An 18,500-nucleotide genomic window follows, 5' to 3' on the forward strand; every position below is an offset into this window, starting at 1 on the left:
GAAGCATACTAGCATGTCTACCATATGCATTGATCACATAAGACTTTCCCTGGTAAATGAGAGAAGGAATTACAACATATATGTTTATCAGAGGAGGTGATCACAGGTGCTTTTCAGAGTCAGGTTACCACAGAATTTATGTCTTTCAGTGAATATTTAATGGAACTTCTATTTTAACATAGATTTTGTTGGTTTTAGTCTTAAATATCTTATGGGTAATTATTATTTTAAATGGCATCTTAAAATTTTACATTTTTCATATTTACCTGAGAATATGTAAAAATGAATACAATTGACTTGTATATATGAGGCTTTTATATAGAACTTCCCTAAGCTTTTTTTATTAATTCTGAAAATAAATTTACATTTTATGTTTTTGATATAAACCTAGTCATGGAATTAACTAATGTGAGTCCCAGTTCTAATTCTCTCTCAGAAATTTCTCTCTTAGAGAGACAGCAGGTATTATTTGGCTAATCTGAAACTAAGTCTTTTAACCTTCACTATTAAATATGATGCTTGTTCTACACTGTGGCATTTACCAATTAGAATAGTAGTTTCCTTCTATTCTGATTTAGCTGTGAATTTGTTTTTTTAAGGATGGATGATGAATTTTATTTAATGATTTTACTATATACATAAATGACCATTCATTTTTACTCATTTTATGTATTAATGTGGCTAATTAATATAGGTTTTCTTAAATTTAAACAAATATGACGGCAGCAGAGATAAACTCAATTTAGTCATGCTATATTTTAATGCATACTGTATTTTGCTTTGGATTATTAAAAATGTGTTTACATCTGTATTCAATACGAATAGGCTGTAATTTTCTTGCCTCCCATTATCTTTGTCAATTTGGATATTAAGATTATATTCACCACATAAAATTTGGAAGAGCTCCTCTTTTTCATTATTTAAAAAATAAGTTTGAAATTATATCTACCGACTTTTGGTAGAAGACATCCATAAAATTATCTGGGCATGATATATATATATATATATATATTATTTTTTTTTTTTTTTGGTCTTTTTTTTTGCCTTTTCTGGGAACACTCTTGTAGCATATGGAGTCTCCCAGGCTAGGGGTCTAATCAGAGCTGTAGCTCCCGGCCTACACCAGAGCCACAGCAACGCTGGATCTGAGCCGCGTCTGCAACCTATACTACAGCTCACCGCAACGCCAGATGCTTAACCCACTGAGCAAGGCCAGGGACCTAACCCTCAACCTCATGGTTCCTAGTCGGATTTGAAAACCACTGAGCCACGACGGGAACTCTGGGGCATGGTATTGTTTAGAAGTATTTTGGAGTAAAAATATACTTTACCTTCAATTCAATAGTTTTAACGGTTATATTTTTATAGAGAATTTCTATTTCTTTTCAAATAAAGGTTGAATTTTAAGGGATAATTCTGTCACCTAAGTTTCAAAATCAAAATATAGCTTTTAGTAATAAACTACTAACTGCATAATCTGATGAATGGATATCCATACACACATATTTATTTCAACTCTTCTAGTATTGTTTATTTCTGACATTTATTTTATTAAATGTCATACTTATTTTTTTAAATAGTTGGACCTGTGGCCTATGGAAATTCCCAGGCTAGGGGTTGAAACAGAGCTTCATCTGAGGCCTGCACCACAACCACTGTAACACCTGATCTGAGCCGCATCTGACACCTGCACTGCAGCTTGGGTCAACACCAGACCCTTAACCCACTGAGTGAGGCCAGGGATCTAACCTGCATCCTCACAGAGAAAACACTGGGTCCTTAACCTACTGCACTGCAAAGAAACACCCTTATTTTTATAAGATGTTCTCAAGGTTTTCTTTTTTTTTTTTTTTTTTTTTTTTTTTTTTTGTCTTTGTTGTTGTTGTTGCTATTTCTTGGGCCGCTCCCGCGGCATATGGAGGTTCCCAGGCTAGGGGTCCAATCGGAGCCGTAGCCACCGGCCTACACCAGAGCCACAGCAACGCGGGATCCGAGCCGCGTCTGCAACCTTCACCACAGCTCACGGCAACGCGGGATAGTTAACCCACTGAGCAAGGGCAGGGACTGAACCCGCAACCTCATGGTTCCTAGTCGGATTCGTTAACCACTGCGCCACGACGGGAACTCCTCAAGGTTTTCAACTGTACTAATTTTAGAACCAACTTTCAGCTTTGTAATTTTTCTTTGCTTTATATTACTTTTGTGTCTCCTTAACTCTCACATTTATTCATGCTTATGTTTCATAGTACTGAAGGTTATTCTATGACTACTTTTGCACCTATTTAATTCAATGCTTAGCTTACTAATTGTCAGACTTTTTCTCATCTAAGTTTTACTAACATTAGCATACAATTATATGTGATAATTTCATTATTATTCATCTAGGAGAACTTTTTAACTTCATTCTTATTTTCTAAGTGGTTGATTTAGTATGCTTTTTAAATTTCTAAATATTTGGATTATTTAATCATTTTAAAATTTATTTCACACTGAAAACTTATTTAAGATATTGGCCTTGTGTTTTTTAACTTCCACATTTGTTCATAATATGTATTCCTTAATAGTTTTATTTATATGTTCACCAGGACTATTTATTGAATATAATCTAATTCTACTTTATGTTGTTTTGCTGTTTTCTCCCACTATGAATGTCTATTTCTCTATTTAGTTCTGCCAATATGTAATTTGCATATTCTGTAACTATTTAATTGATACATACATGTTTAATAGTGTACATATTTCTCAGGAAGTAAATATTTTATTATTTTGTTCATTTTTTTCCTTAAACTACATAGTGTATTTATATAACAGTAGCTATATAAGCATTATTTTAGGATTTCTTTTCATAAGATATTGTTTGCTATTCTTCCCCTTTGAATGTTTCTGTGCCCCTTGTTTTATATACATTTTTCGGTAAACAGTATATAGTTTCATTGTTTGTATATGTATGTATGAGTGTTCTCATGTAGTCTAAACATTGTTATCTTTTAACTGAAGGCATTATTCGAAATACATGTACTGTGATTATTGATATATTTGTGTTTACTTCTACCATGTTATACTTTTTATTTTATCCATATTATTATTGCATTTTTCTCCTTTCTTGTGTTATTTTAATTATTTTCCTCTCATTCCATTCACTTCTATTTTTCTAATTTAAGTCATTTCGATAAATACTATCATGCATTTATAATACAGGATAAAATTAATTATAGTCCTTCCTTTTCTTGATACTACAAGATCAAATTACAAGATTGATACTACTAGTACACCTATTACTTTTGACCTTTCTTTTAGGTGTCACTTTTTTCATAACATGAATGATTACCATTGTTTATACACCATTTCTTAAAACCAAATGGGCAAATTGTAGTAAGCTGGCTACATCAGGACTCTTCCATCCTAGAAGGACCTGCTATTATCATGTCGTGAATAGACATGTGGTTCAGGTAGGACTTTCCCTACTACCTGGAAGGCATCTGTCAACATCACTTCTCAGGGGATTATAAAATGCTTGTTCCGATGGTAGGGAATCCCAGATAACATCAAAGAGCCCAAGGACCCACCTTAGAGCAAAAGAGGTCCTAGACAAAGCCCATGAACGTGAACACAGGTGCCACTGTTGTATCACATATCCCACCACCCAGAAGCTGCTGGTCTGATAGAACAGTGAAATGTTCAGCTGATCATATAGCTGAAGAGTCAGCATGGAGGCATTATTCTGAGGATGGGTATCTTCTCTAGGATGCTACATACTCATTGAAGTCCTTTAAATGACACTGAGTTCCCAACAAGAGGGCTACTTGGTATGGCATCACGCTGTGAAGCAGTAGTTTCCTCACTTACCATTATCCCCAGTGTCTCCCTGTGGGATTTCATGTCCCCACATGAAACTCAGGGCTCAGGTGTAATAGGTCCTGGTCTTCCAAAGAGATACAGTTTTTCAGGGCACTCAGTAAGTAATCCAATGAAATAAAACTACTAATGCAATGTAGGCACTTTTTGTTTCCTATTTCCAGAGACAAGGAGACAAAAAGAGGATCCCCATCTTTACAGAGTTATTGACCTTGGTCTTCAGTAGAAGGCAGGGCTGCTCCTGCACAACAGAAGCAGAAAGAAGCACTTGTTCTCTTTTGCCTAATGTGACTCTGAATGAACAGCTGGAGGAACGAATCTTGAGGAAGGTTTGGAGACTAGGGCTCAGATCACTCAGGGATGAGACTCTCTGAGAAAGCCACTAAAGCAGACAGAAGTGGTAGCTTGAGGGTAAAGGGGGAATCTATAATGCACAGCAGTGAAGGGTCACAAAGAAAAACAACTGCAGCACCAAGTCCAACTGCAGCCGTGAGAACTGTACTGTCTCAATGCTTACACCCCACCCCCAATTTTTTTTTTAAGTTTCCTTTCAGGATGAGAGAGCCTCTGGAATCTTGATGGAACTCTTGCCTGAACCCTTGGAGAGAGATGCATCTGGGCAGCTCCTGAAGCAAGCTGTGATGGATAGAGATGTGCTGCCTAAAAGGTCCTCCAAGTAAGGACTTTCAGTCCAGCTGTGAGAAGCATAGCCAGGAGACCACAGGCACCCATTAGGTCCTCCAAGGTCTGCCTCAGCTACAGGCCTAGCCCAAGGTCACAGACTTCCCCAGGCAGAGCACATTTGGTGACTGAGCAAAACCAGGGTAAAAAGGCCAGGCAATTTTGACAGAAAATATTTGTTCTAAACTTCCCCAAAAATTTGACTGAGTTTTATTGTGCCTGTATTCCATTTTGATACCTTCCTCTGGCTAATCCTTCTTTTTCTTCCTTCCTTTCATGGGAATTGAACCCTCATAAATATCTTGCAGCCCAAATTCCATGTAAACATTTGCTTTGAGAGTGACAACATTCCAGATACTTTTTTCTTTTTCCTTTTTTTTAAATTGCTGCACCCATAGCATATGCAAATTCCTAGGCCAGGGATTGAAGCTCAGCTGCAGCTGCACCAACACAGGATCCTTTAACCCACTGCACCTGGGCTGAGGATGATACCGGCACCTCTGCAGTGACTCAAGCGGCTGCAGTTAGATTCTTTAACCTACTTTGACACAGCAGGAACTCCAGATCCTTGTTTTCTGTCATCAGAAATAAAGAACAGTTTTGAAGTGTCCAGCTTGTGTCACATGCTGTTGGTAGGTTCATTGAGCAAATAAACCAAGATAGTCTAGTTTGGAAATAACTGCATTGCTCTATAGAGTATCTTTATTTTTCTGTATTAAAAAAAAAAATCCCGGTGTGGCGCAGTGGTTAACAAATCCGACTAGGAACCATGAGGTTGCGGGTTCGATCCCTGCCCTTGCTCAGTGGGTTAATGATCTGGCATTGCCGTGAGCTGTGATGTAGGTCGCAGATGCGGCTGGGATCCCGCGTTGCTGTGGCTCTGGCGTAGGCTGGAAGCTACAGCTCCAATTAGACTCCTAGCCTGGGAACCTCCATATGCCGCGGGAGCAGCCCAAGAAATGGCAAAAAGACAAAAAAATAAAAAAATCACACTTATGCATTTGCCTGATATAATTCCCTGGTCTGTCTTTACTTATAACTTGAGTAGCCCTCTGAACTCACACCTCAGGCACAGGCATTTCTGAGCATTTGTGTTCAAAAGTTTATCAATATCTGATTTTCACCACCTAATTTAGTATTGTACTGAAAACATTCTAATAATATTAATTAAGAGGAAAGTTAATAACAATTTTACAGTCAGAAAAATGTAATAAAATGAAGCTTTAAGATGACTTTCAAAAACAAAATTCCATAGCAACATCTACCCTTCTCACCACCAAAACTAAGACTAAACTAACAAAGTTAGTTATACCTGTGATTCTACTCTTTCTTCCTTGATGGATCTTTGATATCATGATGTAGAGTCTTGATTTCTTATATAAAATTGCAAATCTAGTCATTATTATGACAAATATGATGACACACCAGGGCACGATTTAAAAAGACCTTCCAGATACCTTTCAGAGCCCCACTTATTCTTGAATACATACATGACCTATGAAGTTGTTTTCTCTATAAACATCAATAATCACAATCAAATTATATAGATTAAAGTTGTTGTCTTTGACTCGTCAAAAAGAAAATAGTTTGTCAATCACTCTATATATCTTCAGACAATAATCTGTCAGTATTTATTAGAATTGCTCAGGAAGCTCCATAAATACAACATTCATTTGGTAGTCTTCTTGCATCCTCCATACAGCTCAAGCAGGGAAATTTTTGCCTGGAAATTGTCTCATTTCCTAGTATTTTTCACAAGGAAATTGTTTGTGTGTCATTCATCAGCTTTATGGCCTTTTCCCCCAGATTTTAGAAAGCGGAAGCAGGCTCAGTATTCAGCCACACACAGAGCAGACTCATTACAGGATTGTCAATGAGCAATTTAACAAGCAGAAAGTCAAATTAGCTTTAGTGGAAAGTTGACTGCGGTGTGTTACCCTCAGTGAAAGTAGCAAGTAAAATTTTACCCACAACTGGTTACATGGGGGTATTAAAACCATTAATCTTTTTATTGATCTTTGACTCTGTTGCCTACTATATTTAGCAGGTAAGATGCATGAGCTACTGGAGTGTGTTCACTGTCACAGATCTCCATCGATAGATATCCCCTCAAGGGGGCTCCAGGGTAAAAGAGCATTTATCTGATTTATGCCTATTATGTGATTCCTGCAGACCTGAAACAAATAATTGTTATGCTTTATTAAGAAGCAATGTTTGCCAACTGCAAATCCAGTGAAAACCGTAACTTCTCTCATGCTATGGAAAAGTACCACATGGTAAATGCCTTTTGAGTCATATCTGTTCCCTTTAATTTTTACATTTGAAGGAGATATGGTTTTACTTGATAATATCCTAAAATGCTCTAGGGCAATGCATAATTTTATACTTACGTGCTCTTTTAAAAAAGTAAATGTTTGACCTTATAGTCCATAATTATGTCTCTGAAGTCATAACAGTCCATCACAAAAGCATGGCTTGGTTCACAGATCATTGATAGTTAGTTTTAGCATATGCTTAGATGCCATTATAATCTTTCCTATCCATTTGGCTGTCATAAAAGCTAGACCCATGTGTCCAACTTAAGATATTATTTCTACAGAGCCTTTGCTCTCCTATAGTAAGAACAATTAGTACTTTATAGGACTGCATCATAAACCAGTGACCTTTACCAATTAGAGAATTTTTTTTAAATTAAGCATGTGGTAGGGTAGCTACTCTGAGTATTTATTGAAAAAAAAAAAAAGTAAGATTTGTAGATCTTTCACTATAGGTACCCATGGGGAGAAGAAATCAATACTACTCTGAGAGTTTGGTATCTTGACAGCTGCAGTCTTAGAAATAATGATGAGAGTCCAAGCCCAGTAAATATGGTCTACAAATTTCCATGCTCCCACAAAAATGAATCAGTGCCAATGCAAATAAGTTAGTCATTACAATTTAGTCATCAAAAATGCAGAAATAATATTATAATGTATGCACTGAACAATTCCCATGTGAATATTACCCCTGTCTATACACTCTATTTGCAGGGTAAGCATGAATTATTTTGCTGCCTTGATGAGAGTCAAGAACTCCCGTACTTTACCTAAACAGCTTAAAAGGAAGCAAATAGGTCTGACAAAAAATAAAAATAAAAATAAAAAATAGCTTGAGACCAAATTTAGCAAAAGTGAACAAAACCAGGCAGAGATATTCCTAGGGAGCCAGAAGTGGAGGCTAAGCCCAGAGTGAAGCAGCAGGTGAGTGTATAGGGGCCAGCAGTGCGAGCCTGATTTCCTGCTTGTGACCCTGGTTTGTTGCCAGGTCTTATGCTTATTCAATTCTCCATCTCTAAGCTGGGATCCCCAGATTTCTAATCACTTAGGCTAGCCATTCAATCACCTTGCAATCACTGATTTTCTTAAGTTAACCAGAGCTCACCTTTGTGGTTTTAAACAATAATCATGACTGATGTACACTGTTACTAGGTATGTATATGATATATAATTCATTGCATTTGATGAATACTCTGATAGATTCTCTCGGATAATGAATATTGTTATAAGATTTTTTTCCATATACACTGATATTTAGTGATTTTTATCCATTTCTAACTTCAGACTTCAAATAAAACTATAAATCCAGGGCTAGACATCTAAACGTATTCGTTTCTGATGACTACTAAATATTTCTTGGGTTCGGAACTTAACTTTTGTGAGACAGAGGTTCAAAATTTACTCATTAACATGATTTACACATTGTCAGGAACAGTTTAATAAATATTCTTACAAATTTAATAAGGAAGTTAATGAATAAACATATACTTCTATTTCTGTTCCATTCACAGTGGTAACCAAGTCTTATCAAACAGTCCTTCATAAATAGATTTGTTTTGTTTTGTTTTTGCTTCCATTACACCTAGTACGGCCTCATTTTCAAAACTCTTTCACTCCCTTATCACCTCCTACCCAGATGACTTATTTCATTCAATTGTTCACCAACCATTTATTAAGTACCATGTATGTGACTATGTGACACAAGGCATTTGTTAATTATTGAAACATACATAGATTCCACCTTTTGCTAGCTTACTTCTCTATGGGAAGTAGACAATAAATAAATCACACAACAATTGGATGTTGTGTGTGTGTGCGTGTGAGAGAGAAAGAGACAACACACTGAATGCAGAGGTAGAGAATAAGACTATAATGATCCAAAAGAGCAGTAAGCAAAGATCTTTCACATAACATGGTATATAAAAAAAGACCTGCAAGTATGCAAAGGAATTAGCCATAAATACGATAGGGACCAGCATGTGCATAGGTACTTAAGAGAAGAAGGAATAGAGAGGAAAATAAAATGTGTGAAAATTTCTCTACTATGGAGAGTTTGGAATACATTAAAAGATAATAGGAAGTCCACATGGCTGAGCTGTGGAGGCTATGGAAAAATGGCAAGAAATGACCATGGACAAGTGGGCAGACATTTCATGTAATAATTTATTGTCCAGGGGTAGAGTTTAAATTTACCCTAAGTGGGAAGCAGTTGAAGTGTTTATGTCTAAGAATGACATAATTTGCTGGGTTTTTATTAAGCTGATTAATATATGCATGATAAATTGAAGTTGTTAAAATCAGAGTCAGGAAGAGTAGTAAGGATTCAGGTAATGATGCTGGTTAGACTACAGTGGCCACAGGTGAGATCTGGAGAGGAGCTGACTGAATATATTATTGAGATGGAAAATATTGAGCTTGATTCACAGTCTGAAGATAAAGGAACATGAGAAAAAAATGAAGGGTAACTTTACATCCCAAATATATAGTGATTATAAGAACGCGGTTAGTTCTACTCTTGGTGGTACTGTCTCCATAAAGAAACTCCATCTCCCTCTCCCTCCCCCATCTCTCCCCCTTTCTCCCTCTCCACTTCAGAAAACTCCTAAAAATAAGGCAATTTAGATATCCTAAAACCTCTCGATATAAAACACAGGAAATACTGGATAAAATATAATATTAAAGCACAATTAGGATTACAGGAATTGAAGATAATTTAAGGAAGGAAAGAATCAAAGACTCATTCTTTTTGCCTTTTGTTCAAGATACTCCCAACTCTCTCCTGAAGCCTTGTTTTCCATGTCGGCCTGTTAAGCAGTAGCTTTACTTCTCCATACAGCCCTGTTCCTCTGGGAGTAGAGGTATGTAACTGTCAATGATACCCCTTTATAGACACACAGAACATTCTAAGAACAACACCTTCAACTCTGAATCTCATGTTATCATATTATGTTACCAACTACTCCACAATCTTTCTTTTATCTACATAACCCCTAAATCATTTCTTCTGATTTCTCCGTAATTTTAGCTGTATTATAATTATCTGCCATAAGTGATCTCAATACAAATACAGACATATGGTTCATACCCTGGTCTATCAGTTCAATTTATTACTTTCCTTCAGCAGTCTTGTCTTCTTTATTTCAACTGCTAACTCCAATGTGATCTTTACCTTCATAAATAACTGCAACCTGTCCTTAATCTCAATTTCATGTTTTCTTTGAATATCAATAGCTGTACTGTATACATGTTAATTTCCTGAGTGTGATGCTTATTTTGTAATCACATAGGACAAAATTCTTGTTTGTAAGAAATATAAAGTATTTGGAATTTATGGAGCTTGATGTTGATAACCTACTCTCCAATGGTTGGGGAAAAATGAAATTTTATTTGTGCCATAGTTGAAACATTTTTCTAAGTTTAATATTACTTCAAAATTAAAAAAAAATCCACAGATGAAGTCCCACCTAAGAGAAGTTCACAGCCTATATTCACCAAAGACACCATGATGCAACAACTCACTATGAATGGAGTCAAGACTGCCTAAAGGAAGCATGCAATTTACCAAATCACAATGAGAAAACATTCCAATCTAGATCAAGTCAACCTTCCAAACCATCCTATTGCATCAAGATAAATATCTGAATTTCCAACGCAGATGTAAAACTGCTACAAAGCATAGCCATGACTACTTCTCAACTCCATTACTGCCCTTGGACCCTCTTGCATGTTAGCAAGTGATGTATTTCAAACATGTAAACACAAGGATATTTTTTCTTTTCATCTTCTTAGAACATGTTTTAAAAGTTCAATTAACTGTCAAAGAGCAATGAAAGGAGAGGACACGCCAGATGAAGAGGTAGGTCATAAGAAAAGCATGCCTACCTCTATTTAAAGTTGAAGGTCTCCCAAGTCATTCCCAACATCGCATACCCCAGCTCACTGTGCTGTGTCTCCTCTGGAGTGAGGTACTTTGGGAAGGCTTTTCGAGATACCTAGAAATCCCACATCAGAAAAATTAGGCATGGCAAGGAAAACCTGTCCTATTTTGACTCTGTGGGGGTTGGAGCAGGTCAGCTCTTGCTTGGGTTCAGGTGAGTCCAATCACCATCCGGGTCCTGGGTACTGCCCTAGCTTCTCCCCCGCCCAGCCAACCCATCGGCGCTCACAATTAGGCCTGCAGGCTTTAACTGGGCCAAAGAGGCAAGAAAAACTCCTTTTAACCTCCAGGACAAGAGGTGGGAAGCCTGGCCAGGCTATGAGCAAAGCTTGATTTATAACCTGTAAATTATTAGACATGAATTGGGGACCTCATTTGCACTCTGGCCCCAGTTCTGAAATGGTAGGCTGGGCCCACTCTTCTCTTAGCATTCCATCACCTTCCCTGCCCAGCAATGGGTTGATTGTTTCTTATGCCTCAAAGCTCACTCCCATCTCAGTACTCTCACCTGTTGACCTTCTGCCCATGAAGCTTCCCTGCATTCTTCTCCTGATTCAGGTGCCTGCACTGTTCAGGTTTCCTATGCCTTCTCCCCAGCACATGCATCGCACTTTGTTCTCTCGCTGTTGACTCTGCTTTATTTTGTTCATAGCACTTAAACTCCCTGAAACAGAAAGCATTTATCTATTTATTTTTTTCTCCCCACTATAATGTAAATGTTAGGAAAGCAGGGATTTTATCTTTTTCACTGTGCAACCCCAACACAATATAGCTGACCAATAAATACCAGATCAATGGATGAATGAATTAGAGATGGTTGTGAAGTAATGTGATCTTAATTTTTAAACTTATATATTCAAATTGCTTGCAGGTGAATATTAAAGAAAAACTATTTTCTACATTTACTAGCATGTGATCTATACAAAGATTATGTAAGTAAATACAAGAGCAAGAACTAGCTTCTAAGTAGCAATCACTTAACCTTGGACAGATTATTTAACATCTTGAGGTTTAGCATAAAGAATTTATGTGAAATAATCAGTAAGTACTGTGAAAGTTACATAAAGAATTTCTGTGACCTTCTCAATCTGGACAAAGTTTAAAGTTGATGTTTAGTGGAGTGAACAAAAAGCAGGGACTTTATACCTGCTTTCCCAAATACTATTTTCAGGAGGTAGAATCCGGAAAATATATTATTTTCTTACAAACACCTGGCCTCAAATGGGATTTCATTGTTTATAAAGGCCATGGTTTTCAAATATTGACAAGATAAGTTTCAGGAATGATTAGTTCTTCATGAAAAAAATATATTCATAATAAATTTTATGTTGAAGTTGTTTTAAAAGTGTATCAGCATGGTGAAATAAATGATGATATTTAAATTATATCTTAAATTTAGTTTTAAAAATCACCAGATAATTGATAATGACTGTAGCAGGCAAAATTATAAGGTTTCTGTGAGAGTCCCTGGCTATTGAAGCAAACACTAATCTTGGTAGTAACTGCTGAGAAGGGACTTTGCTGATGGATGAGGTCACTAATTAGGTGACTTTAAAATAGGGAGATCAGCCTGGATTGTCCAGGTGACCCCAGTCTAATCACCTGAACCTTAAAAGTAGAACAATTTCTCAGGTGAAAGCAGAGAGATATGGCAGAGGAGAGAAGCGAGGGTGGGGGAATCAGAAGGCAAAAAAAGCTCAACTCCCCCTTACTGGCTTGAAGATGCAGGAAGTAGTGGGGTGTGTGTGGGGGGGGTGTCCATGAACCAAGATAAGTTGGCAACTTCTAAAGATAAGAATGACTTCTGACAGCCAAAGAGGAAACAGGGCCTCAGTCCTAAAATTGAGGAAACTGAGTCCTAAAACAGAATTCACACAAATGAGTTCTGCCAACAAACTGGAAGCAGATTCAGCTGCAGAGCCTCCAACGTTGATTTCAGCCCTGTGAAACCCAACGTCTCATTCATCAAACTTGAAATAATGAATTTATGTTGTTTTAAGCCAAGTTGGTAATCTATTTTACAGCAATAAGACACAAATTATAATGGCAGGGATCAAAATTGTATATTCAGTCATTCTATAGATTACAAATATATTTAAATCAGGTATTCTTATAGGTGGGGGAAAATAAGGAAATGACTTTTGGTGGTTATAGAACTCCATTTATTTTTAGGCAATTTTTATTTAAAAGAAACCCACTAACCTACTACATATGCAATTATTCAAGTAACTTTCTAGGCCCAAGATGGAGCCATACCTGTCTAGGGTGCCACATTAGAAAACTAAACCTTAGATAACTTCCATGTGTCTCTAAAAATTATCTGCTTAACCAGAAACACAGTGTATCAAATCAGCTAATCCCCAGTGCTAAGTCAGCTCCGGGCTCTATACTAATTCCACGTACCTTCTCACCTCTAAAAGTTGACTCGGTGGCCCGAACCAATCAGAATTTATTTCTCTTTCCATTCTTTATTCTTTCTCCTATAAAAACTTCCTGTCTTTTGCCCCATTTTGCAGTTCTCAGAACGAAGACTGTCTGCTTCATGAAATGTTAAAACTTGTTATCACCTAAGTTGTCTTAATTATTCTTTAACAATATAAGCACACACATTCACAAGCACCATCTACATATTAAACTTAGTAAAGGAAAGAGAGATTAGAGTGATTGATTATACAACAAAGACAGTGTCACAAATGGCCCTTGTTTTTACTTTGTACTAATGAGCATATTTCGAAACAATGGAAATTTGTGTCCATAATTTTCAGTTTGATGCCTGTCTACCAAAGCAAAACTTTTTAAAGCAACCAGTGCTTTATAATGCCTCCAAGCATTATTGTCTGACAAAATACTCCTGCACTGCATTAGAAGATGTGCTTTTTATGTAAACATTAGAGTTGTCAGAGATTGGGCATAGACTGATAATTGCTCTTTTCTCATCTGATATTTCCTGTCTTGTTAGGAGACTGAGATTTTAATTTCTGTAAGGTCAAATTGGTCTTGGTGCAAAACTGACTCATCCTGCTAATCATCATGTTGCTGAAATGCCTTAATAGTCAGTTTTGCTTTCCTGACCTTGAACAACTGGATTTTCATTTCATTAATTTTTTTTCCCCTATTACTAAAAATACTTATCCTGGCTATATGGTAATTTAATTCACCTATTTTTACATCACAGTTCTTTTTACCCATAACTTAGCCTCCCTCATAAATGTATCCTTCTTGTGGTCACTGAGATTTTGTATCTTTTTATAGCCCCCAATGCAGAAGATTTAAAGTTCACAATGAATACAAAATAGTCATTTTGACTACATAGTGTAGTATTTCCAGCTCCATGGATTTTTCCCATTAATTAGAGTGAAGTTGTACCATTCTTTTCAAGAAAACTTAGAACTCTCTGAAGTAAATGAGCCGTGTTCTGTTTTATTATGAAGGTTAATCAAAAACAGATAAAAAATAGCATTGATAATGTGGATAGAGAATTTCTCGTTACTCCTATCCCCCTGACCCAAATGTAATACCTGAAAAACCCATAATTTCGGGATTCTAGTGATTGTTTTAACTGCAGGCCCTAAAATTCCACTAAATGTTTCCCTGCTAATTGCCCATGAAACCATTACCAACTTCCATTTGAAGCAGCCAGTCTCCTAGCATTTGCTCTTGTACTGTTACCAGCTTCCAAAATCCATGGATCATGAGTTGCTCATCTGATATCTTCCAATCTATAGGCCCTAGACAACAAACTTATTAAGTTAAGGAGACTTGAACAGGTTTCAGTGGAAGGGGCAAAGGACTTTCCTCTATCTCTTCCCTGCCCATGGCCCCTCTGCCCCTTAAAGTTGCAACTTATGGGAGTTGCCACAGCAGGTACCTGCATTTCAGACAATTGAGATCACAGACTCTTAAAACCAGACATGAAACTGTTATATTTGGGATGCATGGGCAATGGGACCCTACTGTACAGCACAGGGAACTCTATGTGATTGGATCACTTTGCTGTACAACAGAAATTGAAGAAACACTATAAATCAACTATACTTTAATATAAATAAATTCTCAGCCCAGCTCCACTTTATGACTAGCTGTGTAATTTTGTACTTTCGATTAACCATGTTAAGGTAAGACTGTTGTTTGGGTGCTTTTGTTAAAGAGGCACATGAGCAGGAAGGAGTTAAGCTGAGCAATGACAAGTGTAAAAGAGGCAATTTTGATGTATCTTATCTTTTTCATCACTTTGAGCCTCAAACATTAGAACACTTGGAAAGGAAAAAAGAAAACTTTTATCAAGGAGAAATCTACTGGATGCGCCCAAGACCACCACTACCGGAGCCACAGACAAGGCCATCTATTGCTGTGTGTGGTTGGCTAATGGAACAATAGCAGGGAGACCATCCTATAGTAGAAACTAATGAGAGCTCCGTGGAGTTCTAATCAGAGGACTCATGTAGAAAAGGATAGGTGTAAAAAGCCCATTTCACAATGCATATGTTTCTAGTTTTTCTATTACATATAGTTCTATTTTAGTTATTGTATGTAATGATATTTTCCATTGGAACTGTTCTGTTGGTGGGATGTAGTTTCCTTTATTAATTCTCTCATCCAGCAGTGAAAACCTTGGTGTAAATAGTCTGATTCTCTTCCCCCCTTGGCACTATATGCTATGCATTTTGTTTCAAAGATACATAAGTAGTACCACGTAGGGGAGAAAATACATTATCAAACTGCCAACTAAAGAAGGCCACTTGCCATCCATCTCTACAAGGATTGAGTCATTAGCCACTACAGTTGCTGACATTCAACATAACCTGAAAGGAGTTCAGAGCAGAGATCAGGCATGAGGCACTCTGCGCTTTAGGGAAAAGTGACAAAATAGGTCTTCAGAAAGTTAGATATTTGCAAGAGAAAAGTTTATGAGCCCAATTTCCTTCATCTTCACTATTTAGAAAAGCACTAAAATCACTAAGATACCTGTGCCTCTTGACTAGTAGTCACCTTCTACCAAGATGTGTGCTTGAGCACATGTACCTTTCTCCAAAACCATACATACTCTGACCTCCCTCCTTGCCTCTTTGGAGGAGCTCTTCAGAGCTATCCAAGAAGCTGTCTCCTGGGCTACAATCCACAGTAACTCCCTCAATAAAACTGAAACTCACAGTTCTCATACTGCACATTTTTATTTGTTGACAAAATCACCAATGTACAAAATTAAAGGGGATTTCCTATTGCAATAGGTTAAGAAGCATATAAAAGTATCAGTGGCTCAAATGAGGGGAAAATATCCCCCTAAAAGCATCAAGGGACTCACTGAGGAGAGCACAAAGAAATGTCTCTGACATTGACCCTATCTCCATTAATAACACTTTTGTCATTCAAATATATCTACTTTGTAGAAATATAGTATTCTAATATTTTGCACTAAAAATAGTCAGTACTTTCACAATGACAACTCTCATATGAACTCCACAATAGAAGCTTTAACACTGAAATTCACAACTCCTTGTTCCTTTATCCTCAGGAAAATTCTTAAAGTAATATGTATTGATCAAATTTTGAAGTGCCAGCTTTACACCTACAATTTATGAATGTGTCTCTGGATAGCAAGCCTCCATGGAAGTTGATCCATATATGGTCAGCTTATTTGAAAAACAATTTTTCAAAATTCTCTTGAGGTGGAATTTTTTTCATATTCTTGATATGGGTGGATTTACTTAAACTTTGGGTATTATTTAAAAATAGAGGTTATCCAAGTCAAAACGAAATTCAGACTTGCACTTTTTATTTATCTTTTTATTTATTCATATAGTATTTCTAAAGTCCATCATCCCTGTTGTTCAATGCCCTTTGTTTCTGTAATGTTTCACCAATACTAGGCACTATGTTCCAAAATCTCATAACTATTTACAGGCTGAATTTGTTTAAGCCCCACCTAAAACCTTCAAGCCTCATACCAATGAGAATTTATTATGTTAATTTTATTTCTGTGCTCTTCTTTTCCTTGCTAGAGTATTAACTATATTATAAGAGAATTACTAACATTATCAAAAGCTCCCTCTCAAACAACTTTGATAATTACTTCCATCAATGAGAAGGAAGGCATGCAGTTCACTCTTGATTCATTATGGCTTTAACCTGAATTCAACCTTATTTAATAGGAAAACTCAAAAATTCAAAATAACCTGAGTCAAAATCTGATGATCTCCTCAAAATAACAGAGCAATGCCATATTAGAGAAATTTCTACATAGCACTTAAGCCTAAAATAACTTGTTTGTATTTTGATAAGCACATTGGAGGAAGTGCCAACCAAGCAATACTAACCCAACTCCTGTAGGAGAGTAAGAAGTTATTAATTCACTTGTTAATAATTCAATAGAGAATCCATCTTCCCAGGCCTGCTTATTTCTGCTAGAGAGACACATTCTCTGATAAACAGTGTTTCCCTTCCCCTGAGAAGGGAACCACTCACTGCTTACTTATCAGCCACAACTGCCCACTCCACAGTATGGTGCTTCAGCAGCCTTTTTACATTCTATGACTCTGCAGAGCTGAAGGGACCTGGAAAGGACACCTAACAGCAAAGAGGCTTCTCAAATTACCTGCACACAGATGGAACAAATTCCAGATATGACAGCTAGGGCATGAGGTGTACATGTGCACGTGTAGAGGGGAAAACGTTAGGGCAGAGGTGGGGACACATCTGGCCTATTCACAGAGAAGCAGGGAAAAGTGGACTAACAAGCCAAAACAGGGACCCAGAGGCAGGGCACCATATGGGTCTAGAAAGTGGCAAATTGAGAGCTGTATCACTCCCTGATTCTAATTCCTGGTTCTACTAGACCCTCCAAAGACAGGCTCTCCATAACTGCCCTGGGAGGCTATGGAGAAGTTATTTCTAAATAAGATCTACAGTTTTGTTTATACTGCTTCCAAGCTAACTTCTAGTATATGAAACTACAGAGTCTTAAATAAAGTACTCAGGGACTCTAACCCATTAAAATACATTTTATATTGACATTTTATAATGTATTATATTTGTAGCCCTTTCCTTCTCAAATTTCAAATTTAGACGTCTAATTTATAACTCAAACTACAATTCTCTTTAAAACATTAGGAAACATTAAATAAAGCTTGCTATATAATTTTTTTAGTATGTACCACTAGCTAAGGTAATCTGGTGGGAAACTGAGAATTCAAGTACTCATATGGTTGGCAAATTTCTTTTTGCTTCCAATTTAAAGAGGTCTTAAAGTTCTCATTTTAGATAAATGATACATAAGTTCCAGTCTGAGAAATCTAATATTGCAAAGAGTTTTTTTCAAACTGTCTATATTTTTTGGCATGATTTCACTTTTTAAAGAATGTTTTTAAAACATTCAAGTGTAAATATAATCACAATTTAGCAGACTGTATACCGTTAATACATTGTCTTATCCTGCCTAGTATATCCTTTGAAGGGTATTCATCATAATAAAACTTTTTCTTACTATCTCTGGAGTTAAATTTAAAATTTTATAAATGTGTCATTTCTTTCTGTGCATTAATACATGTGTATATCTCCTCATAAAATTTTGCTACTATGCACATACCACAGAACACATTTTCCACATGCAGTTAAATGTGTAGGTGTAAGCAGAGCTCAGTCATTACCTATACATCATGGTATGATAGTTAAGTGTGCATGAATAAGTAAATATATAACATATAACAAAACGATGT

At 36.6% G+C, this 18,500-nt stretch overlaps 1 long non-coding RNA gene across 1 annotated transcript in view; it reads right to left on the reverse strand.

The window, feature by feature from the left end:
• The window catches only part of LOC110256257, an 81,514-nt gene extending 70,068 nt beyond the window's left edge, over positions 1–11,446 (reverse strand). Inside the window, exons 1-2 of the long non-coding RNA XR_002337605.1 lie at positions 11,297–11,446; positions 10,734–10,843 (exon numbers count right to left, since the gene is read on the reverse strand). This is a non-coding gene — a long non-coding RNA (uncharacterized LOC110256257). The remainder of the gene's footprint in view (positions 1–10,733; positions 10,844–11,296) is intronic.

This window comes from Sus scrofa, chromosome 13 (genome assembly GCF_000003025.6).
Source record: "Sus scrofa isolate TJ Tabasco breed Duroc chromosome 13, Sscrofa11.1, whole genome shotgun sequence".
Classification (NCBI taxonomy): Eukaryota; Metazoa; Chordata; class Mammalia; order Artiodactyla; family Suidae; genus Sus; species Sus scrofa.